Below are 20,995 nucleotides of genomic sequence, written 5' to 3' on the forward strand. Positions count from 1 at the left end.
TATTTCATAGAATAGCCTTGTAATCAGCAGTGAAACAATCAATACCGCAATTGCAAGACACTGACTACACTATTAAGACTACACTGTGGACTGAATGACCACAGCATTTAAAAGGACTGACAATCCACAGCGTTTGAATTAGTTGTGGACTGACTGACAACAGCATTTACACTAGTCTAAGAATTGACTGGAAGACAGCAATCACTGGAAAAGGACATCATACTTTGAAGTATAGAAGGAAGAAAGCAAAGAGGAAGACCAGCAGCCAATCCAAAGGATTGACACTATCAAGATAACAGTGGAGAAGACCCTAGTGGACCTATGTAGTCTTTCACAATATTGATCTTCCTAAAGATCGTTAATTCATCAAGTCGTCAAAGCTCGAGTTTCAACCGAAGGTCATTAATAATAAAAAATGGGCTGACTGACCACAGCATTCACAGGTGTGGACTGTCTGACAACAGCATTCACACTAGGTGTGGACTGCTTGACCACATTTACAGTAGACTAGACTGTGGGCCAACCTCTGTCTTCTAAAGTGAGGTATCCCCTTTCCTATTTCATAGAATAGCCTTGTAATCAGTGGTGTAACAATCAATACCGCAATTACAAGAGATTGACCACACTATTAAAATTACACTGTGGACTGAATGACCACAACATTTAAAAGGACTGACAGTCCACAGCGTTTGAATTAGTTGTGGACTGACTGACAACAGCATTTACACTAATCTAAGGATTGACTGGAAGACAGCAATCACTGGAAAAGGACATCATACTTTGAAGTATAGAAGGAAGAAAGCAAAGAAGAAGACCAGCAGCCAATCCAAAGGATTGACACTATCAAGATAAGGGTGGAGAAGACCCTAGTAGACTTAAGAAATCTTTCACAAAATTGATCTTCCTAAAGATCATTAATTCATCCAGTCATCATAGCTCGAGTTTCAACCGAAGGCCGTTAATAATAAAAATGGGCTGACTGACCACAGCATTCACACTACGTGTGGACTGCTTGATCACAATTATAGTAGACTGTGGGCCAACCTCTGTCTTCTAAAGTGAGGAATCCCCTATTCTGTTTCATAGAATAGCCTTGTAATCAGCGGTGTAACAATCAATACCGCGATTCCAAGAGATTGACCACACTATTAAGAATACACTGTGGACGGAATGACCACAACATTTAAAAGGACTGACAGTCCACAGCATTTGAATTAGTTGTGGACTGACTGACAACGGCAATAACACTAGTCTAAGGATTGAATGGAAGACAGCAATCAATGGAAAAGGACATCATAGTTTGAAGTATAGAAGAAAGCAAAGAGCAAGACCAGCAACCAATCCAATGGATTGATACTATCAAGATAATGGTGAAGAAGACCCTAGTGGACCTATCTAGTCTTTCACAAAATTGATCTTCCTAAAGATCATTAATACATCAAGTCGTCATGGCTCGAGTTTCAACCGAAGGCCATTAATTATAAAGAATGGACTGACTGACCACAGCATATAGACTAGATGTGGACTGCCTGACAACATTTACAGTAGACTGTGAGCCGATTGAGCATAAAATTTAAAATAGACTGTGGACTCTGTGACTACAATTTTTATAATAAAATGCAGACCGAATGACCACAGTCTTTATCTTTGAAATAAGTAATTTTGGCCCTAGAGTGTTATACTTTTTGGTGTGTATAGCATGTAGCATGAACATATTATCACTATTTTGAATATTTAGAGGTGACTGACGCCCTTTGACATGGTGGGATTTTAAATGTTTCCTTGTGAACTTAAAGAAAAGAATGTGGAAGGTCACATAACAGGTAATTAATATTCATATTAATTACTGATAATAGTCAGTCTAGCCATAAGTTCTAGACCTGCGGAGGTGTGACAACACCTTTCTGATACATGAGAATATACTGTTAGTGGTTTACATATGTTTATTTTCTATACACAATTCCTAGTATAACACAACTATATCTTAGGTAGAGACATAAGGAACATTTCTTTTCCTTATCTTCTGTATTCTAAAGTGAGGAATCCCTTATTCTGTTTCATAGAATAGCCTTGTAATCAGCGGTGTAACAATCAATACCGCGATTACAAGAGACTGACCACAGTATTAAGACTACACTGTGGACCAATTAACCACAAAATTTACAAGGACTGACAGTCCACAGCATTTAAATTAGGCGTGGACTGACTGACAACAGCATTTACACTAGTCTATGGATTGACTGGAAGATAGCAATTACTGGAAAGGGACATCATACTTGGAAGAATAGAAGGAAGAAGGCAAAGAGGAAGACCAGCAGCCAATCCAAAGGATTGATACTATCAAGATAACGGTGGAGAAGACCCTAGTGGACCGATCTAGTCTTGAAAAGATTGATCTTTCTAAAGATCGTTAATTTATCAAGTCATCATGGCTAGAGTTTCAACCGAAGGCCGTTAATAATAAAAAATGGACTGACTGACCACAGCATTCACACTAGTTGTGGACTGCCTGATCATATTTACGGTAGACTGTGGGCCAACCTCTGTCTTCTAAAGTGAGGAATCCCCTATTCTATTTCATAGAATAGCCTTGTAATCAGCAGTGTAACAATCAATACCGCAATTACAAGACACTGACCACACTATTAAGACTACACTGTGGACTGAATGACCACAGCATTTAAAAGGACTGACAGTCCACAGCGTTTGAATTAGTTGTGGACTGACTGACCACAGCATTTACACTAGTCTAAGGATTGACTGGAAGACAGCAATCACTGGAAAAGGACATCATACTTTGAAGTATAGAAGGAAGAAAGCAAAGGGGAAGACCAGCAGCCGTTCCAAAGGATTGACACTATCAAGATAACAGTGGAGAAGACCCTAGTGGACCTATGTAGTCTTTCACAAAATTGATCTTTCTAAAGATCGTTAATTCATCAAGTCGTCATAGCTCGAGTTTCAACCGAAGGCCATTAATAATAAAAAATGGGCTGACTGACCACAGCATTCACAATAGGTGTGGACTGCCTGACTACAGCGTTTACACTAGGTGTGGACTGCTTGACCACATTTACAGTAGACTAGACTGTGGGCCAACCTCTGTCTTCTAAAGTGAGGTATCCCCTTTCCTATTTTATAGAATAGCCTTGTAATCAGTGGTGTAACAATCAATACCGCAATTACAAGAGATTGTCCACACTATTAAAATTACACTGTGGACTGAATGACCACAACATTTAAAAGGAATGACAGTCTACAGCGTTTGAATTAGTTGTGGACTGACTAACAACAGCATTTACACTATTCTAAGGATTGACTGGAAGACAGCAATCACGGGAAAAGGAACTTCATACTTTGAAGTATAGAAGGAAGAAAGCAAAGAGGAAGACCAGCAGCCAATCCAAAGGATTGACACTATCAAGATAACAGTGGAAAACACCCTAGTGGACCTATGAAGTCTTTCACAAAACTGATCTTCATAAAGATCGTTAATTCATCTAGTCATCATAGCTTGAGTTTCAACCGAAGGCCGTTAATAATAAAAAATGGGCTGACTGACCACAGCATTCACAATAGGTGTGGACTGTCTGACTACAGCATTCACACTAGGTGTGGACTGCTTGACCACATTTACAGTAGACTAGACTGTGGGCCAACCTCTGTATTCTAAAGTGAAGTATCCCCTATCCTATTTCAAAGAATAGCCTTGTAATCAGTGGTGTAACAATCAATACCGCAATTACAAGACATTGACCACACTATTAAAATTACACTGTGGGCTGAATGACCACAGCATTTAAAAAGACTGACAGTCCACAGCGTTTGAATTAGTTGTGGACTGACTAACAACAGCATTTACACTAATCTAAGGATTGACTGGAAGACAGCAATCACAGGAAAAGGAACTTCAAACTTTGAAGTATAGAAGGAAGAAAGCAAAGAGGAAGACCAGCAGCCAATCCAAAGGATTGACACTATCAAGATAAGGGTGGAGAAGACCCTAGTGGACCTATGAAGTCTTTCACAAAATTGATCTTCCTAAAGATCGTTAATTCATCAAGTCATCATAGCTCGAGTTTTAAACGAAGGCCGTTAATAATAAAAAATGGGCTGACTGACCACAGCATTCACACTACGTGTGGACTGCTTGACCACATTTATAGTAGACTGTGGGCCAACCTCTGTCTTTTAAAGGGAGGAATCCCCTATTCTATTTCATAGAATAACCTTGTAATCAGCTGTGTAACAATCAATACCGCGGTTACAAGAGACTGACCACACTATTAAAATTACACTGTGGACTGAATGACCACAACATTTAAAAGGACTGACAGTCCACAGCATTTGAATTAGTTGTGGACTGACTGACAACGGCAATTACACTAGTCTAAGGATTGAATGGAAGACAGCAATCAATGGAAAAGGACATCATAGTTTGAAGTATAGAAGAAAGCAAAGAGCAAGACCAGCAAACAATCCAATGGATTGATACTATCAAGATAATTCTGAAGAAGACCATAGTGGACCGATCTAATCTTGCACAAGATTGATCTTCCTAAAGATCATTAATTCATCAAGTCGTCATGGCTCGAGTTTCAACTGAAGGCCATTAATTATAAAGGATGGACTGACTGAAAACAGCATATACAGTAGATGTGGACTGCCTGACCACATTTACAGTAGACTGTGAACCGATTGATTATAAAATTTAAAATAGACTGTGGACTGTCTGACTACAATTTTTATAATAAAATACAGACCGACTGACCACAGTCTTTATCTTTGAAATATGTAATTTTGGCCCTAGAGTGTTATACCTTTTGGTGTGTATAGCATGTAGCAGGAACATATTATCACTCTTTTGAATATTTACAGGTGACTGACGCCCTTTGACATGGTGGGATTTGAAATGTTTCCTTGTGGACTCCAAGAAAAGAATGTGGAAAGTTACATAACAGGTAATTAATATTCATATTACTTACTGATAATAGTCAGTCTAGGCATAAGTTCTAGACCTGCGGAGGTGTGACAACACCTTTCTGATACATGAGAATATACTGTTAGTGGTTTACATATGTTTATTTTCTATACACAATTCCTAGTATAACACAACCATATCTTAGGTAGAGACATAAGGAACACTTCTGTTCCTTATCTTATGTATTCTAAAGTGAGGAATCCCTTATTCTGTTTCATAGAATAGCCTTGTAATCAGCGGTGTAACAATCAATACCGCGATTACAAGAGACTGACCACAGTATTAAGACTACACTGTGGACCAATTAACCACAAAATTTACAAGGACTCACAGTCCACAGCTTTTAAATTAGGCGTGGACTGATTAACAACAGCATTTACACTAGTCTATGGATTGACTGGAAGACAGCAATTACTGGAAAGAGACATCATACTCGGAAGAATAGAAGGAAGAAAGCAAAGAGGAAGACCAGCAGCCAATCCAAAGGATTGACATTATCAAAATAAAGGTGGAAAAGACCCTATTGGACCTATGTTGTCTTTCACAAAATTGATCTTCCTAAAGATATTTAATTCATCCAGTCGTCATGGCTCGAGTTTCAACCGAAGGTCGTTAATAAAAAAAATGGGCTGACTGACCACAGCATTCACAGTAGGTGTGGACTGCCTGATCATATTCACAGTAGACTAGACTGTGGGCGAACCTCTGTCTTTTAAAGGGAGGAATCCCCTATTCTATTTAATAGAATAGTCTTGTAATCAGCGGTGTAACAATAAATACCGCGATTACAAGAGATTGACAACACTATTAAAATTACACTGTGGACTGAATGACCACAACATTTAAAAGGACTGACAGTCCACAGCATTTGAATTAGTTGTGGACTGACTGACAACGGCAATTACACTAGTCTAAGGATTGAACGGAAGGCAGCAATCACTGGAAAAGGACATCATGCTTTTAAGTATAAAAGGAAGAAACCAAACAGGAAGACCAGCAACCAATCCAATGGATTGATACTATCAAGATAATGGTGAAGAAAACCCTAGTGGACCTATCTTGTCTTGCACAAAATTGTTCTTCCCAAAGATTGTTAATTTATCCAGTCATCATTGCTAGAGTTTCAACCGAAGGTCGTTAATAATAAAAAATGGGCTGACTGACCACAGCATTCACACTGGTTGTGGACTGCCTGATCATATTTACAGTATACTGTGGGCCAACCTCTGTCTTCTAAAGTGAGGAATACCCTATTCTATTTCATAGAATAGCCTTGTAATCAGCTGTGTAACAATCAATACCGCAATTACAAGACACTGACCACACTAGTAAGACTACACTGTGGACTGAATGACCACAGCATTTAAAAGGACTGACAGTCCACGCCGTTTGAATTAGTTGTGGACTGACTGACAACAGCAATTACAATAGTCTAAGGATTGACTGGAAGACAGCAATCACTGGAAAACGACATCATACTTTGAAGTATAGAAGGAAGAAAGCAAAGAGGAAGACCAGCAGCCAATTCAAAGGATTGACACTATCAAGATAACAGTGGAGAAGACCCTAGTGGACCTATGTAGTCTTTCACAAAATTTATGTTCCTATAGATCGTTAATTCATCTAGTCGTCATTGTTATGATCTGCAACATGTACTAAGGAAAGATAGGGGAAAACTGTCCCTACAGTAAGACTAACCTGAATCCCTACGATGTAGCGTGCTGCCTGTTCCTAGTGAACAGACCCGCCTTAGTCCTCGGCTAGTCTGAGCGAAGATCTATAGAATTAAGGGAGGTGTCCCTAAAAGAACAAAGGACTGGGACAAAAATGGGACACCTCCTAAACAGAGAAGTTGTTGCAGAACACAAAAATACAAACTGACAAAAATGTACTAGAGGTCCCAGAGGACCAAGCGAACATGACTGAGAAAGACACCGAAGCACCAGGCTAGAGAAACAGTCACACACTGAAATCCAGCACAGCCACAAGGGCGGAGCTGGAATATAAAGGCAGATGGTCACGTGACCGCAAAACACAAGATGGAAAAAAACAAACAGAAGGGTTCTAACAGTCATGGCTCGAGTTTCAACCGAAGGCCATTAATTATAAAGGATGGACTGACTGACCACAGCATATAGACTAGATGTGGACTGCCTGACCACATTTACAGTAGACTGTGAACCGATTGAGCATAAAATTTAAAATAGACTGTGGACTCTGTGACTACAATTTTTATAATAAAATGCAGACCGACTGACCACAGTCTTTATCTTTGAAATAAGTAATTTTGGCCCTAGAGTGTTATACCTTTTGGTGTGTATAGCATGTAGCAGGAACATATTATCACTCTTTTGAATATTTACAGGTGACTGACGCCCTTTGACATGGTGGGATTTGAAATGTTTCCTTGTGGACTCCAAGAAAAGAATGTGGAAAGTCACATAACAGGTAATTAATATTCATATTAATTACTGATAATAGTCAGTCTAGGCATAAGTTCTAGACCTGCGGAGGTGTGACAACACCTTTCTGATACATGAGAATATACTGTTAGTGGTTTACATATGTTTATTTTATATACACAATTCCTAGTATAACACAACTATATCTTAGGTAGAGACATAAGGAACATTTCTTTTCCTTGTCCTCTGTCTTCTAAAGTGAGGAATCCCTTATTCTGTTTCATAGAATAGCCTTGTAATCAGCGGTGTAACAATCAATACCGCGATTACAAGAGACTGACCACAGTATTAAGACTACACTGTGGACCAATTGACCACAAAATTTACGAGGACTGACAGTCCACAGCATTCAAATTAGGTGTTGGCTGACCAGGGGTGGATTAAGAGTAGCCAGGGCCCCGGGCAGTTTAGAAGGTGTGGGCCCACCCACAGTTACCCGATGTATCACGTGACATGTCACATGATCCCCTTTGATAGATCATGTGATAGGTCATGTGACTAACACAGATGCTTTGGTGACATCTGTAGATGGAAAATTAAGGAAATGTTTTTCCATTATGTACACAGCCCTATACATAACATAGCGCTATATATAGTAGGGCAGCGGTGGGAGAGTAATTTCCTTCAGGGGCCAAATGAGAGACCATGACTGTTGTGGAAGGTGAATCAATAGGCTGAAATTAATTCTGCTCAATATCAATAATATTAACAAAATAATAAAAAAATATATTAATTGTATGACTCAGGCTAAGTGCCCACGATACAGAAATGCTCCGGATTTTTCCTGAGCGTTTCTGCATCTCCCTGGCAGAAAAAACGCATGCGGATTGTACATGCGGATTGTACATGCGGATTGTACATGCGGATTGTACATGCCGATTGTACATGCCGATTGTACATGCCGATTGTACATGCGGATTGTACATGTGGATTGTACATGCGGATTGTACATGCGGATTGTACATGCGGATTGTACATGCGGATTGTACATGCGGATTGTACATGCGGATTGTACATGCAGATTGTACATGCGGATTGTACATGCGGATTGTACATGCGGATTGTACATGCAGATTGTACATGCGGATTGTACATGCGGATTGTACATGCGGATTGTACATGCGTTTTCCTGCCAGGGACATGCAGGTGTGAAGCGTTCTTCACATGCATTTCCGCATGCGGGTTGTCAGGCGCTTTCCAAGCGATTTTAGCATCACTAGGAAAGTTCTTATCAACTTGGTCACAGTATATAAATCCATGCAAACAGCATGGATTTATATATACTGTGATGAAAAGAATGTTTAAAATAAAAAATAAATCTATACTTACCTTCTGATGGCCCCTGGAGTCTTGCTTCTCTCCATTCTCCCTTGTCGGGAGATCGCGGTACACTGAAGGACCTGCCGACGTCAGCGTTGCGTGACCCGTCACGTGACTATGACGTCAGCCCAGGTCCTTCAGTCCATCGTGATCTGCCGGCATGAGAGGAAGAGCGCACCGGGGGGCCGCCAGAAGGTAAATATAACATTTTATTTTTTTATTTTATTCTTTTTTTCACAGTTTCTATGGTACCCGGGTCCGGAGGAGAGTCTCCTGTCCTCTAGACCTGGGTACCATCTGCACATTGAAACGCGTGGATTCCGCATCTATATATGCAGTGATGCGTAATCCATGCGTTCCAATGCAAGTCAATGGCGGCGAAAACGCAGCACTTCTGCAAAATAATTGGTATTGCTGCTTTTTTTTCCGCAATGATAATCCGCAGCGGAAATTTCCGCAGCATGTGCACAGCACATGCGGATTATCATTGGGGAACATGGCAGACCTTCTACCAAGCATTTTTTAAGCGTTTCTGCAGCGTTTTTGCCGCTGTGGAAACGCTTAAATGCATCATGGGCACAAAGCCTTAATATTGAGCAGAATTAAGTATGCTGACATCCCCCTATATACAGTTTGAGCCCCCACATAACTCCCTAGATACAGTACGAGTCCACACATAGCTCTCTAGATACAGTATGAGCTCTCACATAGCTCCCTAGATACAGTATGAGCCCCCACATAGCTCCTTAGATATAGTATGAGCCCCCACATAGCTCCCTAGATACAGTATGAGCCCCCACATAGCTCCCTAGATACAGTATGAGCCCGTACATAGCTCCCTAGATACAGTATGAGCCCGAACATAGCTCCCTAGATACAGTATGAGCCCGTACATAGCTCCCTAGATACAGTATGAGCCCCCACATAGCTCCCTAGATACAGTATGAGCCCCCACATAGCTCCCTAGATACAGTATGATATCCCGCATAGCCCCTATATACAATATGAGCCCGCACATAGCCTCCTATATATAGTATGAGCCCCCACATAGCTCCCTATATACAGTATGAGCCCGTACATAGCTCCCTATATACAGTATGAGCCCCACATAGCTCCCTATATACAATATGAGCACCCACATAGCTCCCTGCATACAATATGAGCCCGTACATAGCTCCCTTCTCTGATCGATTGCCAGTTCCACAGCCAGCTCAGAGAATGGTCGAATGCAAAATGCAGCTACCTGGGAGACACCTCTGACCACCGCATGAGGTGGCCCGAAGGCACCCCCCTGACGGCTGTACCCAGGTCACATGCCCCCCCTGACTCCCCTAGGTATGGCCCTGTATATTTTATATGACAATACATGACTGGTATCTATAGTATAATCAGGGATGTGTCCTTCTGCCAGAAGCCTCTATAGATTGTGCAAGCGCAATACCTGCGCAGTCTGGCCACAGACAGAAAGACACATCCACATCCCAGACAGGGATGAGGAGTGTGGCGCCGGAGATCGCGGTATGCATAAGCACTGAGCGCATACCGCGATCTCCAGCACCATAAACACATACGTGTTCGGTCCTGTCTCTCTGGAAAGGCCAGGGAAGGAGTGTGGTGCAGGCATCGATTTCCGGCGCTATTTTAGTGAAGACAAATATGAACAGTGTCTTCGACAAAATGGACAGCGTGGTATGCACATGCGCGTACTTTGGCGCCATTTTGTTGAATACACTCTGCACATTTGTATCCATTCAAATGAAACCAGATATCCCGCTATGCGGACATGTGGAGCATGGACCAGAGTGAGGGGGGAGCATATACCAGGATGGGGGGAAGCATGGACCAGGATGGGGGAGCATATACCAGGATGTGGGAGCATATACCAGGATGGGGAGAAGCATGGACCAGGATGAAGGAGCATACACCAGGATGGGGGAGCATACACTAAAATCGGGGAGCATATACCAGGATTGGGGACCAGGATGGGAAAGCATACACCAGGATGGGGGACCAGGATGGGGGAGCATATACCAGGATGGGGAAGTATACACCAGGGTGGGGGAGCATATATCAGGATGGGGCACCAGGATGGGGGAGCATATACCAGGATGGGGAAGCATACACCAGGATGGCAGACCAGGATGGGGGAGCATATACCAGGATAGGGGAGAATATACCAAGATGGGGGACCAGGATGGGGAAGCATATACCAGAATGGGGGAGCATATACCAGGATGGGGGGAGCAGGATGGGGAAGCATATACCAGGATGGAGGACCAGGATGGGGGAGCATATACCAGGATACGGGGCCAGGATGGGAGAGCATATACCATTAAAAAAGCTCGCCACCCGGGTGTAGAACAGGGTCAATAGCTAGTATGATATACTGTGATACAGACATTAGATGTTATATGCTATACACATTGTTATATCCAATCTGATGTCTGTACCACAGTATACCATACAGTAATCGATATACTGGATGACATTTTTTGTACATGGGTATACACTGTACTGGTCACACTTGAACCTGCCTACAGAACCTCACATATTATATATGGAGCAGTATAGTATGTGACGTCCTGTAGGTTCAGGGTTGATCAGTCAGTACAGGATCCGCTCTGCTGATGTGTGTGGTCACTCTGCAGGGGCTCAGTGTGATTTATTGCAGGACTCTGAATTTTTGTGCAGATCTGGTGACTCTTAGTATATTCTCCCCCATCCTGGTATATGCTCCCCCATCCTGGTCTGCCATCCTGGTATATGCTCCCCCATCTTGGTCTGCCATCTTGGTGTATGCTCCCCCATCCTGGTCCCCCATCCTGATATATGCTCCCCCATCCTGGTGTATGCTTCCCCATCCTGGTATATGCTCCCCCATCCTGGTCCCCCATACTGGTGTATGCTTCCCCATCCTGGTCACCCATCCTGGTATATGCTCCCCCATCCTGGTGTATGCTCCTTCATCCTGGTCCATGCTTCCCCCCCATTATGGTATATGCTCCCCCATCCTGGTCCATGCTTCTCCCCATCCTGGTATATGCTCCCCCATCCTGGTATATACTCCCCCATCCTGGTCCATGCTTCCCCCCATCCTGGTATATTCTCCCCCCTCACTCTGGTCCATGCTCCACATGTCCGCACAGCGCGATATCTAGTTTCATTTGAATGAATACAAATGTGCAGAGTGTATTCAACAAAATGGCGCCAAAGTAAGCGCATGCGCATACCATGCTGTCCATTTTGTCGAAGACACTGTTCATATTTGTCTTCACTAAAATAGCGCCGGAAATCGGAACCTGCGCCACACTCCTCCCCTGGCCTTTCCAGAGATGACAGGACCGAACATGTATGCGTTTATGGTACCGGAGATCGCAGTATGCGCTCAGTGCTTATGCATACCGCGATCTCCGGCGCCACACTCCTCATCCCTGTCTGGGATGTGGATGTGTCTTTCTGTCTGTGGCCAGACTGCGCAGGTATTGCGCTTGCACAATCTATAGAGGCTTCTGGCAGAAGGACACATCCCTGATTATACTATAGATACCAGTCATGTATTGTCATATAAAATATACAGGGCCATACCTAGGGGAGTCAGGGGGGGCATGTGACCTGGGTACAGCCGTCAGGGGGGTGCCTTCGGGCCACCTCATGCGGTGGTCAGAGATGTCTCCCAGGTAGCAATCGATCAGAGAAGGGAACTATGTATGGGCTCATATTGTATGTAGGGAGCTATGTGGGTGCTCATACTGTATATGGGGAGCTATGTGGGGCTCATACTGTATATAGGGAGCTACATACAGGCTCATACTGTATATAGGTAGCTATGTGGGGGCTCATACTATATATAGGAGGCTATGTGCGGGCTCATATTGTATATAGGGGCTATGCGGGATCTCATACTGTATCTAGGGAGCTATGCGGGGGCTCATAATGTATCTAGGGAGCTATGTGGGGGCTCATACTTTAGGGAGCTATGTGGGCGCTCATACTATATCTAGGGAGCTATGTACGGGCTCATACTGTATCTAGGGAGCTATGTTCGGGCTCATACTGTATCTAGGGAGCTATGTTCGGGCTCATACTGTATCTAGTGATCTATGTGGGGGCTCATACTATATCTAGGGAGCTATGTGGGGGCTCATACTGTATCTAGGGAGCTATGTGAGGGCTCATACTGTATCTAGGGAGCTATGTACCGGCTCATACTGTATCTAGAGAGCTATGTGCGGACTCATACTATATATAGGGAGTTATGTGGGGGCTCAAACTGTATATAGGGGGATGTCAGCATACTTAATTCTGCTCAATATTAAGACTTTGTGCCCATGATGCGGTTAAGCTTTTCCGCAGCGGCAAAAACGCTGCAGAAACGCTTAAAAAAATGCTTGATAGAAGGTCTGCCATGTTCCCCAATGATAATCCGCATGTGCTGTGCACATGCTGCGGAAATTTCCGCTGCGGATTATCATTGCGAAAAAAAACGCAGCACTACCAATTATTTTGCGGAAGTGCTGCTTTTTCGCCGCCATTGACTTGCATTGGAACGCATGGATTACGCATCACTGCATATGTAGATGCGGAATCCACGCGTTTCAATGTGCAGATGGTACCCAGGTCTAGAAGACAGGAGACTCTCCTCCGGACCCGGGTGCCATAGAAACTGTGAAAAAAAGAATACAATTAAAAATAAATGTTATATTTACCTTCTGGCGGCCCCCCGGTGCGCTCTTCCTCTTATGCCGGCAGATCACGATGGACTGAAGGACCTGCGTTGACGTCATAGTCACGTGACGGGTCACGCAACGCTGACGTCGGCAGGTCCTTCAGTGTACCGCGATCTCCCGACAAGGGAGAATGGAGAGAAGCAAGACTCCAGGGGCCATCAGAAGGTAAGTATAGATTTATTTTTTATTTTAAACATTCTTTTCATCACAGTATATATAAATCCATGCTGTTTGCATGGATTTATATACTGTGACCAAGTTGATAAGAACTTTCCTAGTGATGCTAAAATCGCTTGGAAAGCGCCTGACTACCCGCATGCGGAAATGTATGTGAAGAACGCTTCACACCTGCATGTCCCTGGCAGGAAAAACGCATGTACAACCCGCATGTACAATCCGCAAGTACAATCTGCATGTACAATCCGCATGTACAATCCGCATGTACAACCCGCATGTACAACCCGCATGTACAATCCGCATGTACAATCCGCATGTACAATCCGCATGTACAATCCGCAAGTACAATCCGCATGTACAATCCACATGTACAATCCGCAAGTACAATCTGCATGTACAATCCGCATGTACAATCCGCATGTACAACCCGCATGTACAACCCGCATGTACAATCCACATGTACAATCCGCATGTACAATCCGCATGTACAACCCGCATGTACAATCCGCATGTACAATCCGCATGTACAATCCACATGTACAATCCGCATGTACAATCCGCATGTACAACCCGCATGTACAACCCGCATGTACAATCCACATGTACAATCCGCATGTACAATCCGCATGTACAATCCGCATGTACAATCCGCATGTACAATCCACATGTACAATCCGCATGTACAATCCGCATGTACAATCCGCATGTACAATCCGCATGTACAATCCGCATGTACAATCCGCATGTACAATCCGCATGTACAATCCACATGTTCAATCCGCATGTACAATCCGCATGTACAATCCGCATGTACATTCCGCATGTACAATCCGCATGTACAATCCGCATGTACAATCCGCATGTACAATCCGCATGTACAATCCGCATGCGTTTTTTCTGCCAGGGAGATGCAGAAACGCTGAGGATAAATCCGGAGCATTTCTGTATCGTGGGCACTTAGCCTGAATCATACAATTAATATATTTTTTTATTATTTTGTTAATATTATTAATATTGAGCAGAATTAATTTCAGCCTATTGATTCACCTTCCACAACAGTCATGGTCTCTCATGTGGCCCCTGAAGGAAATTACTCTCCCACCGCTGCTCTACTATATATAGCGCTATGTTATGTATAGGGCTGTGTACATAATGGAAAAAAAAATTCCATAATTTTCCGTCTACAGATGTCACAAAACCATCTGTGTTAGTCACATGACCTATCACATGATCTATCAAAAGGGATCATGTGACATGTCACGTGATACATCGGGTACCTGTGGGGGGGGCCACACCTTCTAAACTGCCCGAGGCCCTGGCTACTCTTAATCCACCCCTGTTTGTATCACCATGTACCCTACTTGTTATAATAAAGGTCTCTTTTATTTACATCAAAGACCTATTTGTCGGATATTTTTATATAGGTTCTAATTCTGTTCCGATTGGTCGATCCAATCTAGTTAGCAGATATACATATTTCCACTATGTTGATGTTTATGACTATTAAGACTGTATGTAAATGGAAATGTATATCATCTGCGTGCCCTCTGCAATTTTTTCGTAATCACTACAGGGTACTGTATTTTATACTTTTTTTTAAATTAATTCTCATATTTTACATGTTGAATACATCATTCAATAAAGCTCTGATCAGACACCTTTCCAATTAAGAAGCTGTATGTAGTGAAGTATTGTTATTTTAAGGGAAGGTGGGTGGTTAGGTGGGTTTTACTAACCCCTAAATATCTGTCCTTAAAATGTCTTGAGCATTCTCCATCTTTATGACACTTAATGTGATCATCCAATGTCCTTTCCTGCATCCTTGGCTTGTACTCACTGATGATGTCATAGAGAGGTGATGTCACAATTACTTAGAACATTCAGCTCTCTACATTCCAATCACTTGTGCAGTTGATGTCATTGTGGTAAAGCATAAAGATGTGGAAGAGGTGACAGGGCACAGGTAATTACTATCAGTACTTTATTAATTAGAATACATACTAATTCTAGGCCAGCAAGTTAAACTAATGTAATTAGCGACTCATATCCCCCAAAATGGCCTTGGGTCAGATTGCACCCAAATATCATAATTCATTTTATACCATAGAAAAGGTGATAACTTCCTGATTGCTGGGGATCCAACCACTAGGACCCTCATCGATCAATAACGCAAATCGGAGGTCCAGCATGTAAACCTCTGCTCCATTCATTGTCTATGGGACTGCCTGAGATACCGCTGAATTAATTCAACTCCAGCAGTCCCTTAGAGAATGAATGGAGCTGCAGTGCACAAGCTTGACCTCCTGTCTGTTCGGACATTGCAGAGCTGTGATCTTAAGATTCAGTGAGGGTCACAATGACCAGGAAGTTCAAAAATCAGTACTGCCATTATAAATATGATGGTGCCACCAATAAAGCGTCCGGAGCGAGTAGACTTTTTGGTTGATTTTGAAAAACCACTACTTTTTTATCGCAGACATATTTGATATGTAGCACCCTGAGGATTCGGCTGCTACAGGAGTATTGCACCTCAACCCAGAGGTGTGATATTCCACTCCCGGGTAAGGAAGGAGTGTGGAACTGAGCTCAGATAGACTGCATGCACTACATACATCCCATTCCAGAGGAGCAGGCCGACGGCACTCCCACTTAGAAATGTGCAGGTGCGACCGAGCCTGTTCCTGGCTGGAGTGGGAGGGGGGAGGAACATCCCATGTAGTGTAGGGGCAGATAGGGGGAGCAGTCTGGGTAGTGTTAGGAGCTCATTGGGTGCTGGTCACCTGAGCTCACACATAGAGGGTGTATATAAGGTGGGCACCATCAAAGATCAGGGTCAGACGCAGAGAGGAAGTCAGATGCAGAGGACAAGCCTGCAGCAAGAGAGAGAAAGAAACAACAGCCCTGGAGAGAGAGTGGAGTGCAGAAAGACCCAGAGGGGGACAAAGAAGGGACCCAAGAACCCAAATAAGAACACCGGGTGAGGAGTCAGCAGAAGGGTACCGGAACCCAAGCTGGTGGGGGCAAAGACATTCCCCAGCCAGAGACCGGAGACCGTGGGCAGTGTCTGTCACGGTCACCCACTACATTCACCCTGAAGGCACACCACATGGAGGGTCAGGGAACCTGAGGCCAAAGGTTGCCCAACAGAAGGCCCGAGGGAGCTGGATTTAGGTGAATCACTGGTGGGGACGGCTGAAGAAAGGACAGAGGGAGAGCTCAGGGCCACGCTCCGGACTTGTTTGGGGGTTGGCTGGATCCAGGACCTGGTGGACGCAGCACGGCTCGGGTGGTCACTTGGAGCTAGAGTGACCAGGAACATCTGCAGTAAGTAAAGACCCTTGACTGCACAACCCGAGTCTGTCATCATTACCGGCTGCACTGCACCACCACAACCCCCATCCTCTGCGCCTGTCCCCTCTGAGGCTATACCCCTCCCGTTGGGGGTTATCCCACCAAGCTGCGCACCCACCATCAGCCTCAGCGGACCCTGCAGCAGCGGCGGCCACAGTGACCGCATCACAACGGGTGGCGTAGTCGACACAACGAACTTTAATAACATCAGTAAGGACTGCCACATAACACTGAGCTTGACGCCCTGGGCACGGGACCGGGTCACAGCCGCTCGGAGACTACAAACCCCCCATCTGATCCGGTGCCGGGTATTCCCCTCAAAAAGGAATATGTCCCAGGGGGCGCGTCAACTTTGGCGTAGTCGGCAGGATTACGTGCCCGCAACACCCGGGTACTGCGTGCCTGAAGAAAAGTGCAAGTTTACCTCAGAAAGAAGTCTCCTGCCGGTTCCGGAGGGTCCACGCCATCGGACTCCATCACCAGTCGTTTCCCGCCGATTGTCCGCCATTTCCAGCTTGTTCCCGCCATCTGCCGAGTTTCCCGCCACTGGGCGACGCTTCCCGCCAAAACCGCAGATTTCCCGCCTTGGAAGAGCAGCGGACGCCATTATGGGCGTGCCAAAGGAGGGCAGGAGGCCACCTCCCATCGTGGGCCAGGACAGAAAATGGCGCCAAAAGTGGAAACAGCCCCCACCAACAGAGACTGTGATGCTGGAGGTGTCTGTCAGCGTGAAAGAACTACCCCTGGAGCTGACAGTCACCGAGTTGCCCCGGGACCGCCCTCGAAGTGGGAGGAGACGAAAGAGAAGAGCAAAGATGGGTGTCGCCTGGAGGAGTGTAGAGCGAGCGCACCCGGAGGCAAGGTGTCTAGAGCGAGAGCACCCGGAGTCGAGAAGAGGAAGAGTAGACCCGGGAATGGAGCGGCAGCAGAGCAGCACCGGCCCGCTGGCCAGGAGCCTGCTGGAGGAAGAAGGAGGAGAGCAGAGCAGCACCGGCCCGATGGCCAGGAGCCTGCCGGAAACAGAGCAGAGCAGCACCGACCCGATGGTCAGGAGCCTGCTGGAGTCAACAACCCCGCTAGGCTTAGCGGAGATCCTAGCGCAACTCCCCCGAGACCGGGAGTGCGCGCGGAGTGCCCTGGAGGGCCTCGCGGGAAGGATGGCCCGAGTGCAGAGGGAGATCCTGGCGGAGTGGGGCCGGGAGATGGCCCAGCAAGCTGGAACCCGTCCACGGAACCCGCTCCCTTGGAAGAAGACATCGACTGCCTCTGCGGATGACGCGGGAGGACCCAAGGCCGGAGACGGCGCAGAAGAGGGAGCGAGACGCATGGCAGCAGGTAAGGGGGACGCCTATACCCCATACCGGAAGACCGCTTACCTGCCCCAGCTCCCCGTCGCAGAGCCCGAAGGTCCCCCGGCCGTACCCGAGACCGCCATGACACCGCCACCGACTAGGCCCCGACCGGAAGCCGCCGTCGCGACCCCGATGACGTCACGCATCGTGACCCGGAGCGTGGCGCAGGAAGAAGAGCCTCCGGCCTGGTCACAGGGCCTAGCGTTTCCGGGCGCCGCATCCAAAGCAGAGCCATCTACCTCCGCGGAGCCTCCGGCCTGGTCGCAAGGCCAGGTAACTCAGGGCGCCGCCGTCCTAACGGTGCCCTTCACCTTCCAGGTGCCCCAGGCCTGGCCGCAAGGCCTGGGCAACCCGGGCGCCATCACCACTGCGCCCGCGCCCGCTATACCAAGGGTGCCACACCTGGGGGAGGACCTCTTCGGCCAGCTCACATGGCCGGACGGGCGGCCCTTCATCTGGCCCGAAGGGTACCCTGAGCTAGAGCGGCAGCAAAGACTAGGGCCCTTGTGTGAGCCCCTAATCCCGGCTCCGAAGCCCGTGACTCGGGTCTCGCCTCCACTCGAGGAAGCCCAGTTCGTGTGGGACCCCACGGGAGAAGATTTGATGGGGTTCACCGGAGAGACTCGGGCAGCTGCAACAGAGCGTACCGAGTGTTGCCGTCAACAGCTGGCAGAGTTCAAGAGAGAACGGGAGGAGAGGCGGGCCAAAGAGCAATGGGCCCAGACCCGCAGCGCGGAGCAAAAGAGTCGGACCAGAAGGGACCCCCGTGCAGCAGATCGTCCCCGTACCATCGGGACGGTAATAAAGTTTAATGCGCAGCATGGGTGGGGCTTCATAAGGGACCGGAACACCATGGGTGACGTCTTCGTTACTCGACGGGACGTCGAGTCCCACCTGCCAGAGGGTCACAAAGGCCGTGACCTCTACGTCGGTGATGAGGTAACGTTCACCCGGCACAAGTGTGCCAAGGGACCTTACGCCCTCCACGTGCATCGCCTGACAGAGGGGGAGTTGCGGTGTAGGGAGGAGGAGCCAGAAGACCCGGACGGGTTCAAGGCTAGAAGGTACTATGACTAAAATAGTACAAAGGACTGTACATAGTTACCCGTCGGGGTACCCAAGCAACCGTTGCTGCTAAAGTAGTCCCCGTTGGGACCAGTGAACTGTTTACCTGTGTGACCCCTTCCATACCAGGCTGAGGACTGTGAGCAGCCATCCCTTTCCCTTTACCTGGCCGGGGACTGAGAACGGCCAAAACTCCCCTGTACATAGTTGCGCTTCCTAAAGCGCCCCCTACCGGTTTTATATGAGAAACTGTTTTTCAAAAGACTGTCGCACTTTACCTGGTCACGAGCTGCACGGTGACCAGAGGAGGAAGAAAGAAAAAGACGACGAGAAAGTTTTATATATATAGTATTTTATATGTTTTACATGTTTATAAAAATTTGTATGTTTTGGTGTTTTTGTCTTTGCAGCCCGAGGACGTGCTGTGATTTACCAGGGGGGAATGTAGCACCCTGAGGATTCGGCTGCTACAGGAGTATTGCACCTCAACCCAGAGGTGTGATATTCCACTCCCGGGTAAGGAAGGAGTGTGGAACTGAGCTCAGATAGACTGCATGCACTACATACATCCCATTCCAGAGGAGCAGGCCGACGGCACTCCCACTTAGAAATGTGCAGGTGCGACCGAGCCTGTTCCTGGCTGGAGTGGGAGGGGGGAGGAACATCCCATGTAGTGTAGGGGCAGATAGGGGGAGCAGTCTGGGTAGTGTTAGGAGCTCATTGGGTGCTGGTCACCTGAGCTCACACATAGAGGGTGTATATAAGGTGGGCACCATCAAAGATCAGGGTCAGACGCAGAGAGGAAGTCAGATGCAGAGGACAAGCCTGCAGCAAGAGAGAGAAAGAAACAACAGCCCTGGAGAGAGAGTGGAGTGCAGAAAGACCCAGAGGGGGACAAAGAAGGGACCCAAGAACCCAAATAAGAACACCGGGTGAGGAGTCAGCAGAAGGGTACCGGAACCCAAGCTGGTGGGGGCAAAGACATTCCCCAGCCAGAGACCGGAGACCGTGGGCAGTGTCTGTCACGGTCACCCACTACATTCACCCTGAAGGCACACCACATGGAGGGTCAGGGAACCTGAGGCCAAAGGTTGCCCAACAGAAGGCCCGAGGGAGCTGGATTTAGGTGAATCACTGGTGGGGACGGCTGAAGAAAGGACAGAGGGAGAGCTCAGGGCCACGCTCCGGACTTGTTTGGGGGTTGGCTGGATCCAGGACCTGGTGGACGCAGCACGGCTCGGGTGGTCACTTGGAGCTAGAGTGACCAGGAACATCTGCAGTAAGTAAAGACCCTTGACTGCACAACCCGAGTCTGTCATCATTACCGGCTGCACTGCACCACCACAACCCCCATCCTCTGCGCCTGTCCCCTCTGAGGCTATACCCCTCCCGTTGGGGGTTATCCCACCAAGCTGCGCACCCACCATCAGCCTCAGCGGACCCTGCAGCAGCGGCGGCCACAGTGACCGCATCACAACGGGTGGCGTAGTCGACACAACGAACTTTAATAACATCAGTAAGGACTGCCACATAACACTGAGCTTGACGCCCTGGGCACGG

Source organism: Phyllobates terribilis, unplaced genomic scaffold (genome assembly GCF_046119375.1).
Source record: "Phyllobates terribilis strain yellow unplaced genomic scaffold, ASM4611937v1 Scaffold_573__1_contigs__length_1044454, whole genome shotgun sequence".
Taxonomy (NCBI): Eukaryota; Metazoa; Chordata; class Amphibia; order Anura; family Dendrobatidae; genus Phyllobates; species Phyllobates terribilis.